The 21893-nt window shown below is 50.2% G+C and overlaps 1 protein-coding gene and 1 non-coding gene across 12 annotated transcripts in view; one reads left to right on the top strand and one right to left on the bottom strand.

The window, feature by feature from the left end:
* BMAL1 (basic helix-loop-helix ARNT like 1) overlaps positions 1-21893 on the top strand; it is a 99074-nt gene that overhangs the window by 28650 nt on the left and 48531 nt on the right. For 8 of the 11 annotated variants that reach the window (XM_081798558.1, XM_081798565.1, XM_081798564.1 and 5 more), the window contains exon 2: positions 769-841. The exons of 1 other annotated variant lie outside the window; for it this stretch is intronic. The gene's annotated coding sequence lies outside the window, so the exon portion shown is untranslated. Of the gene's footprint in view, positions 1-556; positions 679-768; positions 842-21893 lie in introns of all 11 variants that reach the window. 2 more of the 11 variants (XM_081798560.1, XM_081798555.1) reach the window with 1 other exon arrangement.
* Positions 21294-21424, bottom strand: LOC115944943 (small nucleolar RNA SNORA63). Its single transcript, XR_004079434.1, has one exon. It is a non-coding gene; the product is annotated as a small nucleolar RNA SNORA63 (small nucleolar RNA).

Here is a 21893-nt window from a genome sequence, read left to right as displayed (position 1 = left end):
AAGGGGAGAGACACATCCAACTGGAGGGAATGCGGAGAGGGAAGGGACCCGCCATCAGCTGTGTGTGTCTGGGTACTGAGGTCATAGGGGAGGCCGTGGACTCAGGCTGGGCCGGTTGGTACAGGCCTGGCAGGCTGCTTACAGAGCTGCGCTTGCCTTCTTAGATTCTGGGAGCCTCTGAAGGCTCTCTGCCCCGGGGAGTGCCATTCCAAAGATGTGCATTTAGAAGATTAATGTCATTAATCCTTCCTGTTAAACCATTGCTTATTAAAATCAGTGGGATTGAGGCATGCATTTCTCTAGGGAAAAATGTGGCCTAGCAGAATTTTCAACACCCAGCTACATGTTAATGTACCAAGTGAGTTATTTTTCCACCCATTTTACAAGTATTTCTTGACAACTACCTAAATGCCCACTGTGTTCTAGGCGGTGGGGTAAGAGAAGGGGTCAATTTAATAGGTCTCTTCTCTTGAAAAGCCTATACTCTAGAGACCCCCATTCCTAAAGAAGAAATTGTGCTCCCATATGTCATGTGTTACCATAAATGTCTCACCAGAGTTCCATGGGAACTGAGAGGAGGAGGTGCCTGGCTTGCTGGGGAAAAGACTGTCCAGTGGATTGGAAAGATGAGCAGGATTTTCTAGGCAAAGTAACAGAAATGGGCATCCTGAGAGGATGGTAAATCAAAACTTATTGGGGGTTATAAATTTAAAGACAGCATATAAATATTCTCTCTTAAGGCTAAACTCTTATCTCATTGGCTTTTAGGTGGTGCTGGCTAGAGTGCACACTTTTGGACCCAAACTTAAGTTTTCAAATGTGGAATCCTAGGCCTTCACTGGTAAGTTTGTTTGATGCCTCCTTACCGAATTATGCTATTGAGGATCAGTATTTGGAATAAAGGGCAAGGAAGTTATCATTGGCACAGGTCTGTGGAGGTTACCAAGCCTAGACTCTAGAGAAGCCTGTAGTACAGGCAGAAAGGACTCACAGGAAAAGTGAAATTTCACTGTTTCTGCGATAGATGCAGAGAGGGGGGCCAGAGGAGGGGCATCCGGGGGTGTAGGGGATGGACACAGCTGGCCTCATGGAGGGGTGGGACTTTGGCTGTGTTTAGAAGGAAAAGTCCAAAAGGAGTGAAATAAGCTTTTTGGGTTCAAGAAGTTGGGTGTAAGATATAAAGAAAGTGGGCTCACAGCAGCAAACCCACAGGAGTAAGAGCTTTATCCAGAAGAGTCACAGGCAAGACATTTGGCAGGATAGGATTACTCTAGACCAAGGTCAGCAAACATCTTCTGCAAAAGGTCAGCTGGTAAATATTTTTGGCTTCACAGGCCATGTGGTCTCTGTCACAGTGACTCAGCCCTGCTGTTGGAGCATGAAAGCTGCCACAGCTGATCTGTGAATGAATGGGCGTGGCTGGGTCCCCGGAAAGCTTTACTTACAGGAACAAGTGGTAGGTAGCATTTGGCCTGTGGGCTCCAGTTTGCAGACTCCATCTCTAGACCCTGAATGTCAGGCTGAGACACTTGGACTTTATCCTGGAGGCAGTGGGAAGCCATTGAGGTTATTTTGGGCAAAGAATTGAAATGGCAGAAGTGACATGCTAAGACCTTTCATCTGATAGCTAGACAAGAGGCAAGGGGCCTGTTCAAATGAGCAGCAGCAATCCACGTGTGACATCATGTGGCTAACAGTGGTTCAGATGGGAGCGAGGGACCAATAGAAGAGAGATTGCAAAGGGAGAACCATAAGATTTATAGTCTTCTTGGACTTTAAAGACAGGAGCCAAAGAAAACGAAAGTTTGGTAGTTCACGGTGGTACCATTGACAAATGTACTGACTGGAGATGGAGAGGGGTGCCTGATGCATCTGGTTTTAGATACACCGAATTTAGGACGACAGTGGTTCATCCGCAGGAAATGTCCCATAGACAATTGGAGATGCAGGGCGGAAGCCTGGACTGAGGTTTGGTCCGGAGATGTAGAAGGGAAGCCATAGGATTAAATGAGTTCTCCCCATGATGAGCAGAGAGCCGAGCCTTGGGGAGTGTGCGTAACTCTGGATGGAAGAAGAAGGTGGAAGAGAACCGGAGGCCAAGGAGGAGAGAGTCCCACAAAGGGAAGAGGAGGGAGCAGCAGAGACTCTGGAGAAGGGCTTGAAGGAAGGCTGCTGAATTGGTGACCAGTTGCTTGCAGATGGCCTTGAGAAACGTGATGCCACAGAGGGGAATGGGGGCTGAGGGCTCCAGGCTGCACAGGGTCGCACATAAATGAGGGATAAAGCATCAGAGACATGAGTGAAAGAAAGAGGCCACTCAGAGAGAGTGTGGTAGAAGAAGGGAGGTACACATACGATTTGGACATTTGCATGTCACAGTTACCTTTTCTTTAGCTTTGAGGCAGGCCCAGCATGCCATGACCAGTTCTCATTTCCTTCTCTGGAGCCAAGCTTCGGTGGGGGTTTGTGTATACATTGGGCTTGTGATTGTGTTCTTCTGCGCCCTTTGGGGTGTGGTGCTCATAGCTTTGCCACAACTTGCAGCGTGGAATCCAGCCCATATCTGGACTCTTGCCGTAAGACAAGGTGTGATCTGTTGGGGAGATAGTTGCATTTGCCTAAATTGAGGGAGAAAAGAGGGTAGACCGAGGAACTGAAATGAGACTTCTTACTGCCGCGTCTGCCCACATAGGGGGCTTTGAGATAATTCTTCAAGCCATCCAACCAGATGTTAGTTTGCGCTCTGAGTATTTCAGGTGTCCATTCTTTGGTCTGAATTCTGCGGTCTTTTTGGCTTGGGTGGTGTGAATACAGCAGTTTGAGATCTGGTCATAAAAGCAACAGGTGTAACTGGTTTCGAGCCACCATTTATCGAACTCTCGCTATGTACCAGGCTTGGAGCTGGGTGCTCGGTACGCGTCATTTTATGTCATCTCTGCAACAATCCCCAACACGGGGTTTTAGTATTACCACTTCAGCAGTGAGGAAATCAAATCATAAAGAGGTTGAGAAACCTACCCGAGGTCACAAGAGATTTGAACCCAGATCTGAACCCTGGTTACACTGCTCCCTGTTTTCTCTCGCTTTGAGTCTGGAAATTTCTCCTCCTACTTACGTAGAAGGACTAGAGAAAGATTGAGCTGTACAGGTTAAATATTCAGAGCCTATAGTGGGTGTTTCCACCTCTTAGGAGTCTGTTGAAAGGGTGGAGGAAGCGTGGGATCTCTGAAAAAAACCAAGACCAAATCTCAAATACTTTAACTGTTTCCCCAGGTAAAATTTTCCTTAGTTGGAGAAGGCGACAGTCTTGGGTTTGGAAAGGAAATAGCACTAGGAGGCATGACAGTCAGATCCCAGGCCTCGCATGATGGTAGTTGTCATCTACTTTTTGTTTAAATATTTGGCATTTCTCTCTGCTCACCTCCAACTTTCAGCTCTGAGGGCAGGGTCCTGTTTTGTCTTATTTACCAGCACTCCCTGCAGCATCTAGCATGGTTTTGCCATGTAGGATGTACTCAGTATATATTTGTTGTTTCTAAAGAGCCGGTAGGCTTGGGACAAGCCTCCTCTGTGTGCCAGGCACTGCTCTGGGCACTGTGGTTCTGGGGGTGACAAAGGACAAGTTCTCTGTCCTCATGAGGCTACTCGTGGGAATGTTTCTAATAGGGGAGACAGAACAAATGTGTGAGATGTATAATGGCATGATAATGCTCTGAAGTAAAATAAAGTGAGAGAGGGGGGTAGAGGGTGATGGGCCCAGTAGTTTAGTTAGGGTCATCGAGAAGGGCCCAACCAAGAAATGAAGTGAGACAGAGTGGCTTTTGGGGACAAAGTCATAATAATTCTCTTTGAGGGTTCTACAGACGTCAGCTGAACTGTCAACACTTCTTCTTAATTCTTTTGCTGGGCCCCGGTGGCTAACAGCTAACTGACTGCTCGCAGCAGTGCGGAGCCCCTGTTCGGGCCCCGTGTTTGCAGCCCGCTGAGTGCTCCCTTCCCCTCCCTGGTAGGTGTGCAATCTCCTTACCTGGCCTGCCTCTCCTGGTTCTCCTCCAGCCTCAGAGGCCTCGCCTCCGCAGCCTGCTTTGCCACTTCTCTTTCCTTGGTCCTTACCCTTAATAAGGCTTTACTCAGTCCCTTCCTCATTGCTGCAAAGATCATCCCCGGGTGAACCCCTGCACTGCTCACCTCCACCCTGCAGTCCCCCAGAACTGCAGAGCCAGCCCCGAACCTCCTCCCAGGCCGCACCGCTAGCTGCTGCCCGCAGGCACCTGGCGCTCACCCCTGTCCTTGCCGCGAGTGCGTCTGTCTCCCCGTGCTGCCTGCCTTGCCCGCGACTGCAGCCCCAAGTTGTGTCTCCTGCACGAGCCATCCCTAGCTCTGTCCTTTCCCCCAACTGTCCTGTTCTGTTGGTTACTGCGTCCTCCTGAAGAGGACATCTTCTGATTTGTCCACTCACTTCTCCTCCTTCCCTGCTCCTTCACTTAGGACTCATCCTTTGGATTCCTTTCAACAGCCTCCTAATTGGTCTTCCTGTGTCCATTTTTGTCCTTCCTCAGTCCACCCCCACACTCCTCATCAGCATGATGTTTATAACTCACTCATCTGATCATGGCTCGCTCCTGCTGCAGACTCTCCGAGGGCTCCTCCTTGCTTGTGGGATAAGACCGAAGCCCCTTCGGCGGGCCTGCGGTCTTTCATGATCGGGCCTTGGGCCACATTCCTCATGCCCTACCCCGGATTTCTAACCTCAGCCCAGCCTCCCGCCAGCCATCCCCGCTGTCCTGGGAATGACCCGGCCCCTGTTCCCCGTTTCAGCAGCTCAGGACAGGTTTCCAATCTTCCCGACACCTTCCTTCCCACGCTGCTCCTCTCTGTGACCTGGACATGACCTTCCTGCCGGCTCCCAGAACACCCTGCCTTTCTCTCTCCCAAAGCACTTATCAGCATAACTGTTGATTTACTACTTGTCATGCTCAGTAAACTGCGCTCCTTAAGGGTGGGGATGACACATGCGTGTGCATGCGTGCACACACACACACAAACGCACGTGTGCACGCATACACACTATCTCTGGGTTCTCGGAGCCAGCACAGTACCCCTGGCTCAGGAAGTGTTTGTTGAAGGAGGAGGGATAGCAAAGTCTGTGCAGCCAAACAACAGATTTATAATGTGATCAAATGTATTTGGAATTGCAGGTTCGTTGGCCATTGCGTTCGGCAGGGCCACCCCTCCCCTCGGCTTTGAGTGCAAGATGCATTGCTGGGGGTTTGGGTTGGGCGCTACCCGTTGTGGGTCTCCCGGCAAACTGAGGCCTGAGGAATGTCACTTCTCTATAGTCTTTGCCCCGCACTTTAAGAAAAACTCTTGTTGTTGATGGAATAGTAATAGCAATTCAGAATGAAAAATAATCCGTCAAGGAATGCTCAGGAATGAGGTCTACCCAGCTTCATCCTGGGTGAGTCCCACACTTCCTAAATTAGCCAAAATAATGATTCTTGCTCACCGCTGACAGCTTCCCTCCCCCATCGTCCAGCTGAGAATGCTTTTCTGGCTGGGAGAGGAGGACAGCTAGTGGTCCTTTGTGGAGATGCCCCCAGGGCTTCTTTATCTGCATTTGGAACCTTGTCCAGTCCTGGGTGAGCACTGAGGAGTGGCAAACAGGAAGGGGCTCCGACCCGAGATGCCAGGGCAGTGTCTGTATCCCCCATAGGAGCTGGCACCGTGCACCTGGCCAGCCGCCAGTCTATGTGCTCCTGCTTCCCTGTGGGGCCGTCTGCTCCATGCTTGTTGCACCTTCTCCGTTTCCTAGTTCTGCCACAGGGAACTGGGAGATTGTACCGAGAATGCAGCTTTTGCGTGGGGGCTCACAGTAATCTGGGAGGGCTTCCTCGAGGAAGGAGCCATTCTTACTGCGGAGGTGCCCTGCTGACCAGGGTGCTCCAGCAGGCACTGGAGCTGCTGTCCTCTCCCGGTAAGACGTAGAATGCTGCTTTCCCTTTCGGGGACTTTCCAGCAGCCGCTCCCGCTGCATGGAGGCATTTTCCTTCTGGTTTGCCTCGTCCGCGCCCATTCTCTCTGATTTGCCTCCTCCTAGGAAGCCTCCCCCAACCTCCCGGATAAGAGACCTGGTCCTGTCGTCACTGTTACCATTATCTTTATATACGGCCTATTGATTGCTAGCCAGGGGGCATGTGCTGGGACAGTGCTTGCTGGGCAGGCACTTGGTACCAGGGCCTTGGTGGGTGTCGGCTGTGCTAAGTGTCATCGTTAGTACCCCACAGACCCCCTTTAGGGGACGGAGGCCCAGGTAACGTAGGACAGGTGAGCACGGGTTTGCCGCAGGTGCCTGGGTTGTGGAGCACCGGGCTGCGCTCTGACCCGTTCTTCCTGTGCCACCGTCCCTCTGCCACGCGTGCGTGCAGCCCGCCCTCCCGCTCGTCATCCGCGGCGCTCGCCACAGGGGCCGGTCTCTGTTTATTTGTGTGGTTGTAGATAAGCGCATGTTTGCCCTGTCCCCCTCTCCCTGCCCTGCCCCGGGCAGCCCGGTGAGCCCAGGACTGCAGGGACCTGCCTGCTAGGTAGGTGCTCCACACCACGGCCTGCCTGACCGCCCGCTCTTTCTCTGTGCCCCCTGCACCACGGGCATCTGGGCCGGGAGCGCAGAGGGGCTCCCTGGGGGGGCCCCGCACGTGTTAGCCTCTGTCCTCACCTGTTTCCCCTTCCGAGCCCCTGTGCTGAGGAAGCATCTGTACCTCAGCAGAGTCCCTTCCTCTCAGGCCCTCAGGCCCCCTCCCCTTGTCCTTTTTCTGCAACTTGGGTCCTTTTCTGCAGCTTCCTAAGGAAGTGGAGCCCATTCTCCCCCAAGGATGGAGCCAGCACCTTCCTCTGCTCCTCGGGCCCTGCACACACTCTGGGGATGGCTGTGACCCCTGAGGGCCATCATGACCCGTGTGCCTGCCCTCCCGGTCCGTCCGGAGCCCCTGGGGGCCAGGGGGGTGTGGTGTCTGTGGCAGGGCGGCACCGTGTAGAGTCGGGGCTGCGGGGTCTGCGGACGCAGGTAAGGGGGGACAGAAGTCACTACCTTAAGAGCAGCTGCTGATGCAGTTTGTGTGTGCATGTGCCTGCGCCGGTAGCGTGTGTGGGCCAAGGGGTGTGTGTACCTCTCGCTCCCTGTTTTCATTTGCATAGTTTATCCTGGGGCATGTTAGAGACGTGTCTCCCTCTCTCATGGCTCTGATGCGGGGACCTTGAATAATAGATATTTCATAGCCACGGGCTAAATAGATCTTTTCTCCTCCCCCAAGCTGCAGGCGCCTCCCCTCCCCCCGCCCCCTCTTTGGTACCTCAGTGACCACTTCACAGGGCTGTTGTGACTGTCAGCACCCGCTTCCCAGACCCCCTTCAGAGAGCAGTGCCGCGAAAGCCCCATCTAGACCCCAGCAGGCTGGGCTACCCTGCTGAGGCTGGAGGCAGGCAGGCCGTTCCCCGGGGGGCACCTCACCAGGCCTCCAGGGCCCTCTGGGGCCAGGCTGGCCGAGCTCTGAGTGACTCACCCTGGCTTTGAGCGGGAAAAATAAAAATAAAATAAATGGCTTCTGACCAAATGGGGAAAGTGGGCATGGGGGAGGAGCCGCAGGAGGACGCTGGCCACGCCTTGGGTACATTTGCCCGCAGCAAACTGAGGTTGGCTTAAAGCCCAGACTCCACCTTTAAAGGGGACTCGCATGCTGGTCTCACGCCCTGGCCCTGGAATGTCAGACTCTGTGCCTGCGAGTGACGTGGCTCGGACGACCCACCCAAGTTCTGTAGGCCTCAGTTTCCTCACCTGTAAAATGGGATGGTGATAATAGTAATCATCTCGATGAGGTTCTTGTGCGGGTGAAATGACAATGTGCTGAGCCCCGGCATGTCGAAAATGCCAAGGATCTGTTATTGTTCTTTAAAAGTCGTATCGTTAATAACAACTGTGAGGTGACTTTAGACAAGATACAAAGTCTAAAATGCAGTTAAAGGCCCTGAGGAGTGAGATAAGGTCTAGGAAAGGCACTTTGTGAATTGTGAATTACGTGCAGATATTGTTATTAGCACAAATATATCTTGTTGTCTGGGCTATTGTTATTAGCACAAATATATCTTGTTGTCTGAGCACAGTTGGATGATGTTAAGGCTAAATTCTTGGTTGTTTTGGCTTTTCATTTTGGAGGGAGATTTGTTAGGCCTTCCCTGGAATCTTGCCCAGAGGCTGTGTGACCCACACTGGTGCTCCTGGGTGCCAAATACCTAAGTCGCACCTGGCGCCAGGAACCTTTCTGTGCTTGCTGTTGTTATTTGAAATGTCTTAGGATAAACAGCTAACGCATAGTAGTAGGCTAAGTTCTTAGAGATTCACTGACAGCAAATTGTGGAAATTTGCTCTGGACCTGGGAAATTCTCACTCTCAAGTGTTTTTATGCCTAGGATAGCCGAGTAATTTTAAACAATGTCTTCACAATTTGGTATGGACAACTACCCTTGTTTTCTCAAGTACGTTAGAAATATATTCCTAGTATCAACTGCTTGACTCTCATTCCACATTATTTCCCTGCCTCCTCCCATCCTTCTGAAAATAAAATTGAACGAAAATTACCCATTAAAAAAATGTAGATACTTTCGGGCAGAGATTGGAAACTCGACCGTATCTGACCTGCAGGTGTATTTGGTTCAGTGTTCACGCTATTTTAAAACTTTACAGTTAGCGGCAATTGAAACTTGGTAGGTGTTGTCTAGAAATCTGGATTTCTAGCTCTGCATGAAAACCTGCAGGTCTGACAGCATGGGGTCCATCTTTCTTCATGGCAATGCTCAAAAGAGAGTGGTGGTCCCTCCTCGAGGCACTGGTCTCTCCAGTTGGCCCCACCCTGCATCTTTACCCAGCCTGCAGATCACTGAGCTGGCAGTCTCTGCTGAACGGAACCCATACCTCTTAGACACTGCAACAATTTAGAGTTATTTTCATGAGCAACTATGCCCATAGGTAGGAAGGTTATTTCACCCCATAAGTTGACATTTTTATGAGAACCCAAGCTTCATTTAGGCCCTTTTGGATTTAGGAGAGTCACCTTCTCTCCTCCCCGTGGGATTTCCTCATTAGCAGTTTTTAAGAACTCTTCAGCCTGACCTAATAAGTCAACATAAAATATTGGATAATGCAGGATATAAATTTTGATTGCCCCTATTTAAGAGAGGTTGAAAACAAGTGAACTTTAGTTCCGTAATTTATGATGTTGTAAATTTGAACAAGACACTTAATCCTTTTTATTAGCCGTCTTGTTGACATAGTTGTAATTTGGCAGAATTCCTATTGAAATAGGGGAGGGGTTTGAGATTCTCAGTCCTGGAGGCCATCCCCACCTTTGGTCCTTTCTTGGGCAAGCCTAGGAGTGCACAGGGGACCGGTGGCCACACGCAGAGACGGGAGAGGAGGTGGTTACTTTAGGGGATTCCTTGCAAACACTGAAATTTTAAAAATTATTATTATTCTATGACCTTTTAGATCTAGTTTTTGTTTCTGTCATCAGGAAAGAGTATACACTTGTAACAAATGCAGGCAACACTCAAGTGCATTCACATGAAGGAAGAAAGTCTTCATGACTTCCCCACCCCTGACTTTCTCCAAAAATAGGTACTTCTGAGACTTTGTTGGGTATAGGCCTGGACTTTATTTGCTCGGTGTTCCCCCTCCCTCGTTTGCCCTTATCCCCAATATACGCATTTTTACTTCTGTTTTTTTTTTAATTTTTTTTATTTATTTAATTGACAGAGAGAGACAGCGAGAGAGGTAACACAAGCAGGGGGAGTGGGATTGGGAGAAGCAGGCTTCCCGCCAAGCAGGGAGCCTGATGCGGGGCTCGATCCCAGGACCCTGGGATCATGACCTGAGCCGAAGGCAGTCGCTTAACCAACTGAGCCACTCAGGCACCCCTGCATTTTTACCTCTGTTTTGTAAAAATGGAATTTCTCTCTTCGTACGGTTCTGTGACTTTCAGTGGCCACCTCCCAATTATTGTGGTCATCTTTTCAAGTTGATATGTACAGGGAAATGTGCCATATTATTTTTGACAGCTGTACCCCATGGTGTGGATACATTTCAGGTTTATTGCATCATTCCCGTACTAGCAGACACCCAGGTTCCAATCTTTGGCCATTGCACCAACTGCTGCTGCAGCCGTGGCCATGCCCACTTGTGAACTTCTGCGTGAGATTTTCTGTGGTGTAGATACCAAGAAGTGGGACTTCTGGCTTAAATAGTTTGCATTTAAAATTTGAATCAGTATTGCCTAATTGCCCTTCCAAAAGCCTGGACCAATTCATGCTCCTCCCAAGAGTATCCAATTATGGCGTTAATAATCTAGCTTTTTTTGCTTGAGCACATAGAAGAAAAGTAAACTTCAAAAAAGTCACACATGTGCCGTCTAAATGACACATTTGTCTTAGTCTATAGGTTTAATTAAATGAGTTTCATGTTTTGGTTTTGGTGATGGTTATCATCTTACATGATGACAAAAATGCTCCTCAACCGTTGTAGCCAATTTAATTATTAAATACTTAAGGGGGACCTGGATGGCTCAGTTGGTCAAGCATCCACCTTCGGCTTGGGTCATGATTTCCGGGTCCTGGGATCGAACCCCGTGTCGGGCTCCCTGCTCAGTGGGGAGTCTGCTTCTCCCTCTCCCTCTGCTCCTCCCCCCTGCTTGTGCTCTCTCTCTCTCTCAAATAAATAAATAATCTTAAAAAAAAATGTATTTAAGGATCGTAGTTGTGCCAGGTAGCCTCTGGAAGAGTAACAGCCAAATCACAGCTTCCTTTTCCAGGGCTCTACCAGGGCTGCTTGGGTTTACCCCAGAGCCCTCAGTACAGAGGCTGGGTCAGCATTTACACGGGCTGCAGGTGAGGTAGTGAGGTACCTGAGGTTCCCAGCACCCCTTCTTTACATCTGAACACGCTTTTACATGGACAGATTCTTCCCACATGTACTATCTCATAGCGTCCCTCCCTACAACCTCTCTGTGAAGCCGGCATTCCCCTCTTCCCCCTCTTTATACCTGGGGACACTCAGGCCCAGAGAAGATCTGCCGTACGGAGTGTGGCACGGCTGGTAAGGAACAGTGCCTTGAACACAGGTCTTCTGACTCCAAGTGTGGTGGAGTCAAACCCCTGCGAGGCTGAGTTGTAGCTTTTTGCCTATAGCACATCATGGAAGTTTCCTTTACTGAGCTGGAGGTGGAGAAAGGATAAGGAAGGGACATTCCCAGACTTCTGTGGTCACTTATGCCCACAGCTTTCTCCTAGCAGTGCTGACACTCATGATCATGTTCTTGAATGTTTCCCCAGCAATTGGGAAAGATCTGTGAATTCTCAACCAGGGGACTTAGCTGATCACACGTGGCTGAGAACCGCTGACCCAGAATGTATCTCCTTCTCAGACAGGATGGGTCTGGGGAGATGGTCGACTTACCATGTGCTAACTGCATGCAAAAATTTTGAATTCTGTCTTCTTCAGAGGCTTCCTCTCTGCCTCTCTGACCTGGTGTTTGGCTTTTGCTACCAGATTTCCGTGTGTTGGCCAAAGCTCCTTAGCACTCACCTTATTGATGAGCCTGCAGGGAGATTTGATGCCCAGACCATTCATCCTTCCAGGATGCCCTCAACTTCGTTAGACCCATGCAGGGGGGCTGGTCTAGTGAAAGCAGGGATCTGGAGTCTGATAGACCTGGGATCAAATCCTTGACTCATCACTTTTACTAGCAGTATGAAACTTTGGCTGTTGACCTCACCTCCCTGAGCCTCAGTGTCCCCTTCTACAAAATAGGGATAATAATTCTCTCATGGGGCATTTTGAGGAATACATGAGTTAAGATTTAAAAGGTGCCTATGTTCAGCACAGAATGGATACGTATAAATGTCAGTCCTGGCTCTTTTTCCTGCGATAGAGAGAAGGTTCTCCTCTGGGATGCTCCAAACTGCAGGCTGCTGGCTGGGGATCCTGGGGCCAGAGGAGGGCCACCAAGATGACTCATACACGATGTGTACTCTCAGGAATTCACTATTAGGTAGGGGAACCCAATACGTGCCATCACAATGTGATGTGTACATTGGTAAGAATCAATTAACAGAGCAGAGATTAATTAACCTGGGGTGAGGGGGAAGAAGTCATCAAACAAGTAGGGTATTGAAGATTGAATAGGAGTTTGATGGAGACGATAAGGCGATAGATAATGAACAGCCAACTCTGTTCATTAGCCATCAAGTTACATTATTTTATATGTATATATGTTAACTTCATTGACTCTTACCAATACACTGATATATTCATTCATCCTCTCTCTTTTCCTTTTTCCTCTCCTCTGCCTCCTCACCTTCTCCGCTCCCAGCCTTAAGATACTCAGCCACTCAAAATTTCTCAAAGAATTCCTTTATGCTTTGGTAAATCCTCAGAGGATTGATGCTCCTTTACTCTGCAAAGTTTTTACAAGAGCGCTGGTATAGCTCCCTTCTTTCCATCCCCTTTTTTCCTACAGTATGAGTAAGCTCTTTTGCTTTCTCAGCAGTGAACCAACTACCAGCTATTTGATGCTCGCTGCGTCACTCCCGTATACCAGGGGCATGTGTCATCCCGTTTAGCAGCCAGAACAACTTTGTGAAACAGGGACTCTTTACAGATAAAGAAACGGAGGCTTAGAGAGGCTGATATGCTGATTCTTACACAAGTCGGGGAGCCACGGTTCCACTGCGGGCTTCTTTCCCCTGGCCTCCATTGCTTTGTTCAGTGCCTGGCACACAGTAGGTGGGCAGCGAACATTTGTCCCAAGGGAACGAGAGAACTGCTACCCACGCATCTGGTCTTGTAACCCTCCTGGGGCAGTGACAGCGCTCCTCACTTAGTGTCCCATTTATTAGTGGGGGTCCCAGAATCACACAGCAGTCATCATTGACACAAAAGACAGTTTCCCATTCCCCTTGCTCTTATTTCTAGGGTACATGTAAGCAGATAGGTTAGACTGTTAAAGTGTTTGGCTTTATCTCTGCCCTGTAAGAAATATCTGGCAGAGTGCAGGTGCAGTGCTCCCAGAGCCCGGCCCGGGGCTTGGATTCCAGCTTCCATTCCACTGGGGACTCCCCAGTAACAGCGGGCACATCACACCCCTCTCCAGAGTTCCATTTCCTCGGCACGCTCTGGGGCTTCATGGGTCCCTAAGGCTCCTGGCTGCTCTCCGAGCTGGTGGGATAGGGGGAGGCTGTGGAATGTGCTGGAAGGAACATAGGCAGGAAGACGTGACTGAATCCTGGCTCCGGTACTTCCCAGCCCTGTGACCTTGGGCAGATCACCTCACCGCTCTGATACTCCGTGGTAAATTTAGATGGATCTGTAAAAGAGCGCAAGGAGGACCTGCTTCCAGGCTCACTCTCGCGAGAACAGGAGGCCATGTAAACGAGGGCGGTTTCCTTCCCTCTGGGTCTGACGCCTGAGTGCTTTGGGTTTGGACTCGCTGGGTGTTTCTGCAGTCAGACCCAAGACACGTTTCTCCGGTGCGGTGGTGTTCATGACACCTCGCAACACCCTGAGATACTCAGCCCTTAGATCTCTTGAAGCCCTTTTGTATTGTTAGGAAACTCCTGGAGGGCAGGCACCATTCTACCCCATTGAGCTGGGCTACTGCCCCAGGGGCAACACCTGGTTGTTCCCCGTTTCCCTCGCAGACCGCGGCCGCGGTGTGCGTCACTGCGCACGCGTGTACTTTCTTGCGTGTCTCGTTACAGAGAGGAGAACTGCGTTCGTTTAGCAGTTTGCCACACGCGGGCCTTATGTTAGGAGGGAATTGCAGAGAGGAATAGTCTCACGGTCACTGCCCTCAAGGAGCTCACAAGGAGGAAAGGTGCAAATAGGGGTGATCCAAGGCCATCGGGGCACGCGCCGGGGCACCGCAGGAGAAGGGAGGGCTGAGGGCAGTCAGGAGGGCCTTTAGACAAGAGGTGCCTTTTGAGCAAGTCTTAAGAGACGAGTAGGAGTCTAGCCTAGAGAAGTGCAAGACAGAGCATTCCAGGCAGGGGGAACCACAGAGCGGAGGCCAGAGCCTAGACAAGGTGATGCCTGGGGGCGGGTCTGGAGCTGGGGCCGAGAGGTGGAGGACCTGGTGGTCATCCGTGCGGTGATGAGCTCAGACCTTTCTCCCGAGCCCCAACCCACATACCCGCTGCCCACTCCAGCATCCACACTTTGATGTTTCATGGGCATCCCAGACCCAACATAACTCAACACAGGTCTTGATATTTTTTCTTAAAAAGAAAAAAAAAAAGGCAAAGATATGACTCCTCCCCCATCTTCCCCATCTTACATGGCAGGCCCATTTCCCTGGTTACACAGGCCCAACGTGCAGGCGTCGTCTTGGATCCTGCTCCTTCCCTGGCACCTCACTGCTTGGGTTGTTGATAGCTGTTCCATCAGAGTGTATCTTGAAAGCCACCACATCTCCCTACCCTCGTCCAGATGTCGCCCATCTCGCAGCTAGTCTCCCTGTGTCTGTTCTGGCCCCACTGCTATCAGTCTTCCACAGAATCAGGCAGAGTGACCTTTGAAAAAGTAAATCAGATTGTGTCATTTCCCTGCCAAAACTCTCCGATGGCTTCCTAGCATCCTTGGAATAGAAGCCGAACTCCTTGCCATGGCCTGCCAGCCCATCCTGCTTCTCTGGTCTCATCACTTCGCACTCTTTGCTCTGCTCACTCCATCCCAGCTGCTGTGTCTTTCTTGCTGTTCCTCTTTCTTGCCTCAGGGCCTTTGCACTTACTGTTCTCGGCCTGAATCAGTCTTCCCCAACATCCCTGCCTGGCTGACTTTCATTCCATTCTGGTCTCTGTTCAAATGAGGGTGGGGGGGGACAGAGAGGAATGGACTTACGGTCACTGTGTTCAAGGACTAAAAATGCACTGTCCTACTCCACCCCTGGCCCCATCACTCGGCCCGCTTACCTTGCTTTATTTCTCTTCATTAGCACTCATCACTACCTGCCTTTATATGATAGATTTATTTGTCTTCCTTACTGTTTGTCTTACCCTACTAGAATGTAAATCCCTGAGGCTGGGTGCTTGTCTTACCTGTCTCATTCACCACTCCATCTCCAGGACATAAAACAGAGCCTGGCACCCAGGAGGTGATCATCACACATTTGGTGAGGGAAAAAAAAAAATGAATGAATTAATGCAAGTGAAGACTCTGGCGTTTATTCTGTAGGCAGTGCAAATCTAGTAGACATCTTTCAGGAGGTGAGTGACGTGGTCAGCACTTTTATTTTAGAAAGCCAGCTGGTGGCAGTGTGGGGGCTGGACTGTAGGAGGAGGCAGCAGAACTAGTTAGAGGCAGTTAAAATGGTCCAGGAAATTGATGCTGAGTCCTGGGTAGGGCTGTGGGCATGGCGGAGAGGGGACCGATGACAGGGTGTGAAGGCCTTTGAGGATCTTTGGTTCCTGTTGGGGTAACTTGGTACAGCAATTCCTCTCTCAGAAATACAGGAGGTAAGCTGGTCTGGGAAGAGGCTAGCAATCCTCTGTGGAGTTTTTTCTCCTCAAGCAAATGTCAGCTCTGGGAGGCACGGTCTCTGCAGTGCCGTTGGCTCTCTGAGGAGCGACTCTGCTGCTCTACAGAGTCCCCTGTTCAGACATTCGGTGAGAGTGTAGTCAAGATGGCGGTATCAGTGAGACCGATTCTTCTTCCTGCAGACGTGCCCTTTGCTCTTATACACTATAACCCCACTAAGTCTTTGGTTCCTTCTTGCAACGAGTACTTTTCCTCATATTTAACTCCCAAGGAGACTTGCTCTAACAAATTCTCTTCTCTTTGAGAACGCCTCTGCTCTGCCCATGTCCCAGACAGGGTTTACCAATAACGTGGGGGTTCGGCATCTCCCTTACCACAAACACACACGGGGACTCTTCTCCCTGGGGTGTTAGAGAGTCAGGTTGTCGGTGGGCATATATTCGCAGCCCAGGAAGAGCCATGCTCTTCGGTACTGCAGCCTCTTGAAAACTTTCTTTTGGAGCTTGAATTATTCCTTCTTCCAGAAGTCCCCAGTCCTCTCCAACTTGCAATGAAAAGCCTTTCATCTCTGAGTAAATACATTCCTAGCCATCCTGCTGAGGTGTCCCCTCTCTGGTCCTCACTGAGAATATGCCAGCCCAGGCTCTGAAGCCTTGGTGCAAAGTTCCTAATCCTGTTTGTCGAGCCCCGTGAAGTGAAATGCTGCACCATCCATCTGTACTGCCAGATGCGCACCTCCCACCGTCCTTCTCTCTCCCAAAGGTCCAGATGCCATTACATTATATTACATTAATAGCTACGCCGTTGAGCTCCTGAGTGCCAGGTACTGTGTTAAGCACTTCGCATGCATTCTGTCTCACCCTTCCCACCCTGCGAGGGTGAGTAGTAGTAATCTTTTTACAGATGAGGAAACTGAGACTTGGCAGTGCAGTGGAGTTAAGAGCAGGAGCTTAGAGTCCCAACGGACCCAGGTTTGAATCCCCACTAACTGTGGACCTTGGGCATGCTACTGAATCTTTTTAACCTTCTTTTTGCACATCTAGAAGACAGAATCGAGAGGGGGGTCATGTGTCACTGTGAAAAGTAAACAACATGTGTTATCTCATAAGCATAGAAGCGTTTGTCTGCTATACTCTAGACTTCGTGCTGCCAGTAAGTAATAGCTCATCGTAGATATTATTGTCTCATTGTCGTGGTCCTCGCCATTGTCGTCATCTTCACCGTCATCGTCATCATCCCTCAAGGCTCACGTCTCGAGGCTACATGACTAGTACGTGGGTGGGGTCAGGATTGAACCCAGGATTGAACCTGCCTGGCTGCCAAGCCCTTGTTCCGTCTCCTGTCCCAGGCTGTTGCTCCCAAGTTCATGCTGCCTAAGACTTTCTGTCCCTGAGGTTGCTCTCTTGGTCTTTTCTGGTTGTGCCTGGGCACTGGGCTCAAGCTGGAGCTCAGAAGTTCCCCAGTGCCTTCTGGCCAGTGACCTCATTTCAGTCATTGACCTGAGCAGTCCCATGGCCAGGCTGTTCGGGCAAGAGCTTGGACAATTTTCCCTGATTGTCCATGTCATCTTGTCTACTCTGCAAGCCAGGGGGGCTCCCCATGTCGTTGTTTATGTCATAGGATTGTCCAAGGAAAACAGGAGTGGCAGCAGAAAGGGCTGGTGGGTGTCCCTGCCTTTCGGGGTCACAGATCATTTTGTGACTCTAGTGACATTTATGGAGCCTCCCTCCAAAAAATGCACGTGACAGAGTCTCACAAGACCAACATTGTTCATGAGACATTTGCTCTGAAGCCCCCCCAGGAATTCTAGCTCAGAAATTCAGAATCAGAAGGTTAGCTTATGGGCTTGTCTGTCATCTTACCCCCACTCATTCACAATCAGGACGGGCTTCCAGTGTCTGTAGGGTGTTTGTATTCACGCGTTGCTAGGCCATCCTGGTAGCATTTGGAAAAACCTGTTTTATCGATACCATTTGCCATTTTCATTTCTTTCCCGTATTTGAGAAGTGTATCTACGTACTAGAATTGGCTGGCTGTTTTGATGAGACTGACCTGCTGACTTAATTCAAGCCATAGCCCGCATCTAGCAGACAGCATGGGGAGGAGTTTTGGCCCCCAGTATCAGACTAATAGGAATAGTACTGTGATACACAGCTTATAAAGGTGCATACGCTGAGCTTCAGCAGGGTTCAGTGTTCTAAATTCAGGTAAATGTAAATCTCTACTTTTCAATTTTAGGATTTTTGAAATTTCAATCTTAAAAAGTGTGCTTCCTTTTTTTTTTTTTTTATTCCAGTTTTCAAGGTGTGGGTATGGGGGAAGGCACATGCCAAGCCCACTTTATAGTCTTCTAACTTGTTCACAGGCCTCTCTCTCCTTGGAAACTTTCCAGCAAATTATGGAGTAAGCCTGCTGATCCTCACAGCAATAGGAGTCACGGGTGTCCCTGCCAATGGCGTCTCCCCTCCCTGCCTGGCCTCCCGAGCTCCACAGAAGGGAAGGAAGGAACCTTCCATAATGGGGGCTCAGGAACCCTTCCTCCACTCTGGCTGTGCATCTGTGGTGCCGATGCCCTCTGCAGACAGCAGGGGGGCTGAGGTCTGGGGACACAGGAACCGAATCTGTCATATATTAGATCATTTGATGTAAAGCTTTTTCTGATACATAGTTTTTCCTCTAAAGTTTTTCCCCTTTGCTTTTTCTAAATTATAAAAGCAACAGATGCTCACTTCAAAGCCAGGATTAGAACTTTTCACGCCTGGCTTGGAATTCCAGCTCCATGAACTCATTAGATGTGCAGCCCTGGGAAAAACACACACCCTCTCTGAGCCTTGATTTTCTCATTGTTACAGAAGGGGTAATGATTTCACCTCATCACACTGCCGTGAGCACCGAGGGAGATTGGTCCATAGAATGCTCTTCCGGAGGTTTGGCGTGGATTCGTTTCGCTTCCTCAGTGAATATTTGTTGAGCACCTGTGAACCAGTCACCATTCTAGTTGCTCTGGAAATATTCGAGAACAAGACAGAGGGGGTCTCTGCTCTCATGATGCTCACTTTCTAATCCGAGGAGATGCAAAGAAATGAGACCATTTCCGAATTTAAGAAACGAGAACCCACAGGTGGTGGGTGAGTCACAGGAAGGGCCACTTTATTTTTATTTATTTTTATTTTTTAAAGATTGATTTATTTTGGAGTGTGGGGAGAGACAGAGAGAGAGAATCTTCGGCAGATTCCCCGCTGAGCGCAGGACCCCCCCCCCCCCGCCGCCCCCACACCGTGAAGGCTCAATCTCACAACCCTGAGATCGTGACCTGAGCCGAAGTCAAGTCGGACGCTTAACTGACTGAGCCACCCAGGTGCCCCAGGAAGGGCCACTTGAGACTGGACAGCCAGAGGAGACCTCTCTGACGAGGTTCCATGCTTTGTGACCTCCAAGTCCCAGGCTTTCCAGCTTTGAACAGCTCTCCCCCTTAAAGTATAGGTCCCAGTTTTGAATTTGGAAAATCTGACCACAGAGCACATATCCGTTCTCTTTGGGGGCGGCCTTTGTTTACCCATTGGCTCCGCATTCAGAGCGTGAGCTTCTGGGGCTGGAGCTGTGGCGCAGGGCCTTTTGCTCCAAGAGGAGCGCTCACCCAGTGGAGCTGACACTGAAGGGAGGAGGGAGGGTGATGAGTTTCTAGCCGGAGCCCATTTTGCTCCAGTGCTGCTTTGAGCATTCCGGTTTCTAAGGAACTGGAAGTAATTTCTCTCTCAGTGAGACTGTGGCACTCTGCAATCTCCAGATTCTCTGCCTGCCGTGTTTTAAGGGCTCGTTGGGGCCACGGAAGCCGGACAGCCGGGGCCGCCCCAGCTCGTGCATTGGCATTTGAACCACAGAGCGTCAGCCTGACACCCAGTATCATCCCTCCCAGGGTAGAATATGGGTTTTTAAGTGACCGGCTCAGTCTGCTGCACTGAACAAGGGGACCCAAACTGATTAGTGAGGAAAGGTGCCGAGCAGAAGGGCGGGCTGCCTGTGACTCACCTGTCATGTTCCCAGCTGACCTACTTTAATTTGACCTTGATTTGCTCGGTGCAGTTGGTGCAGTTAGAGACACTGTCGTGAAGGCCCTTCTGCCACCTGACTTAAGCCCAGCATGTGACGGCCCAGGATCACCTACGTACACATGACCCAGGCAGATGGACGGATGGACAGGTGGTTAGTTTTTCATTTACCTCTGAACTGTAATTCGATCACAAGGAAAGGGCTTAATTTCAAGAAAATGGAACAATTATTTCAGACTAGATACGGTGCCAGAGCAGCAGGCCTTCCTCCTTGCTGCCGGGCGGCTTAATCAGGAGGTGGCCTAGATGGCGGCCTTTCAAGTGGGTCCTTGCAGTAGCTTGGCAACTGGTACAGGGTCATAATTGGAAGAATTTGGCTCTGAGTGTCTGTGGGTGTTTACAGTGCACTATGGGGCAGGGCTTCTTTTATTTATAGAATATTGTGAGCAACAAGCAGCAGAAGGCTGAAAAGCCACTAAATCTCGATTTATTTTTAACAAATTCCATTTTTCCCCTCATCCCAGAAGGAGAACTGAGTTATTAAAAAACAGTAAAAAATACATCATCACAGAGCATGCCATATCTAATTATGGGGTTGCCAGCGTCGGCCTGCAGCCACATTTTAAGGGCTTTGTAAATCAGCCATCCATTCAATCTGTGAACTTATATGACTCCTATTCTTCATTTAGATGTAGAGCGAAATTATTGGCAAGTGAGTGCTGATCAGAAAAAGTTCTACACTGTCTAAATTAAGAGATGGAATGTATAAATATAGAAGAGTGTACTTATGTTCTCAAAGGAAGATAAAATCACTCCTCCTTGTCCATTATGCTTAGCCATACAAGCACACATCCCATAGCACTGGATACCCGAGAGAGGTCCTCGATACCCGCAATGGCGGATCTGCGCCGCTCAAAGGAGCTGTCCTGTGATATCTTGCTGAATGATTATTACCCACACAAGCATGAAGGACACGAATCCAGTGCTTTGCGGCCTACGTTCTCATAGCGTCTGAGAGCTGGACAAGACTTCAGGGGCCCCCAGCTCAAGTACATCCTAGTCTAGGTGGGGAAGCTGAGGCCCAGAGAGGAGAGTGGCTTTCCCGGGGCCCCACAGCGGGTCAGGGCAGAGCGGGGCTGGGGCTGTGGTCCCTATGCTCTCCCCTAACAGAGCCCTCCTGTGCCAAGCTCGGAGCCAGTGAACTAAACAGATCAGATTTCTATCCTGCAGGGTTCCCAGTCTCAGACAGACATCAAGACAGTCCAGTAGTCACCAACTGCTTAAGTAGACAGGGTTGTGTGAGTACAACAGCCGGCCAGACGAGTGGGGGAGATGGTAAGAGGGGGTCTTGGGAATCTGTGTCTTTGGACACTAAGGCAGAGGTCAAATCAGCCGCTCTCTGGCCCATTTGGAAAAGCTTTATGGATGCTGTAAAGTTTCTTTTTTTTTTTTTTAAAAGATTTTATTTATTTATTTGACAGAGAGAGACACAGCGAGAGAGGGAACACAAGCAGGGGGAGTGGGAGAGGGAGAAGCAGGCTTCCCGCGGAGCGGGGAGCCCGACGCGGGGCTCGATCCCAGGACCCTGGGATCGTGACCTGAGCCGAAGGCAGCCGCTCAATGACTGAGCCACCCAGGCGCCTCTCAAGTCAGTGTTTTACTTGGTAAACATGTCTGAGACCATGCATCCCTGGCTGCTAAGCACCATGGCGGACAGGGCTAGAAAGGTAACAGCTTTATTTTGAGCAGGGGGCAAAGACAAGGCAGCACTTTACAGCTACATTGTAACTAGATCCTGCATCTGCTGTAAAGTTTCTAAAGGAAGAAGGTGCAGCGCGTTTGCTGAGTATTGGGGGAGGAAGAGTAAGGCGGCGTGGTGGTGCCAGGGAACGTGGATATGGTGGTCTGGGAGGAGCCCTGAAAGCGGATCATTGAGGAGATCTCATGGGAGTACCAAAGGGAGTGCAAGCCTGGAGCATGGGCCAGGGACAGATGGGTCTGAGTGCTGCAGAGTGCTCTGGCCCAGACTGGGATGGCGTGCGGGTGGCTTGGGCACGGCCATTCCCAGTCCTCGGGCTCCCAGTCACTGCTCATGGTGGCTTCTTTCCGACACTCAGAATCGTTTGTACAGCTCTCCAGGCAGCCAGTATCCACGGGCTAGAGCTGGCCTGGGAGCTGCACCCTGTCTCTGCCTTGTGCTGGGCTAATGGCCCTGCACGGTGCCTGGCCAGAGTGCGGCGCTCTTGGGGGTTAGGTCTCTTTTTGCGGCT

The sequence above is a fragment of the Leptonychotes weddellii genome, chromosome 11 (assembly GCF_054177405.1).
Source record: "Leptonychotes weddellii isolate Sample4059 chromosome 11, ASM5417740v2, whole genome shotgun sequence".
In the NCBI taxonomy this organism is placed as follows: domain Eukaryota; kingdom Metazoa; phylum Chordata; class Mammalia; order Carnivora; family Phocidae; genus Leptonychotes; species Leptonychotes weddellii.
Note: the sequence above shows the minus strand (reverse complement) of the source record. Positions and strands in the feature narration are given on the sequence as shown.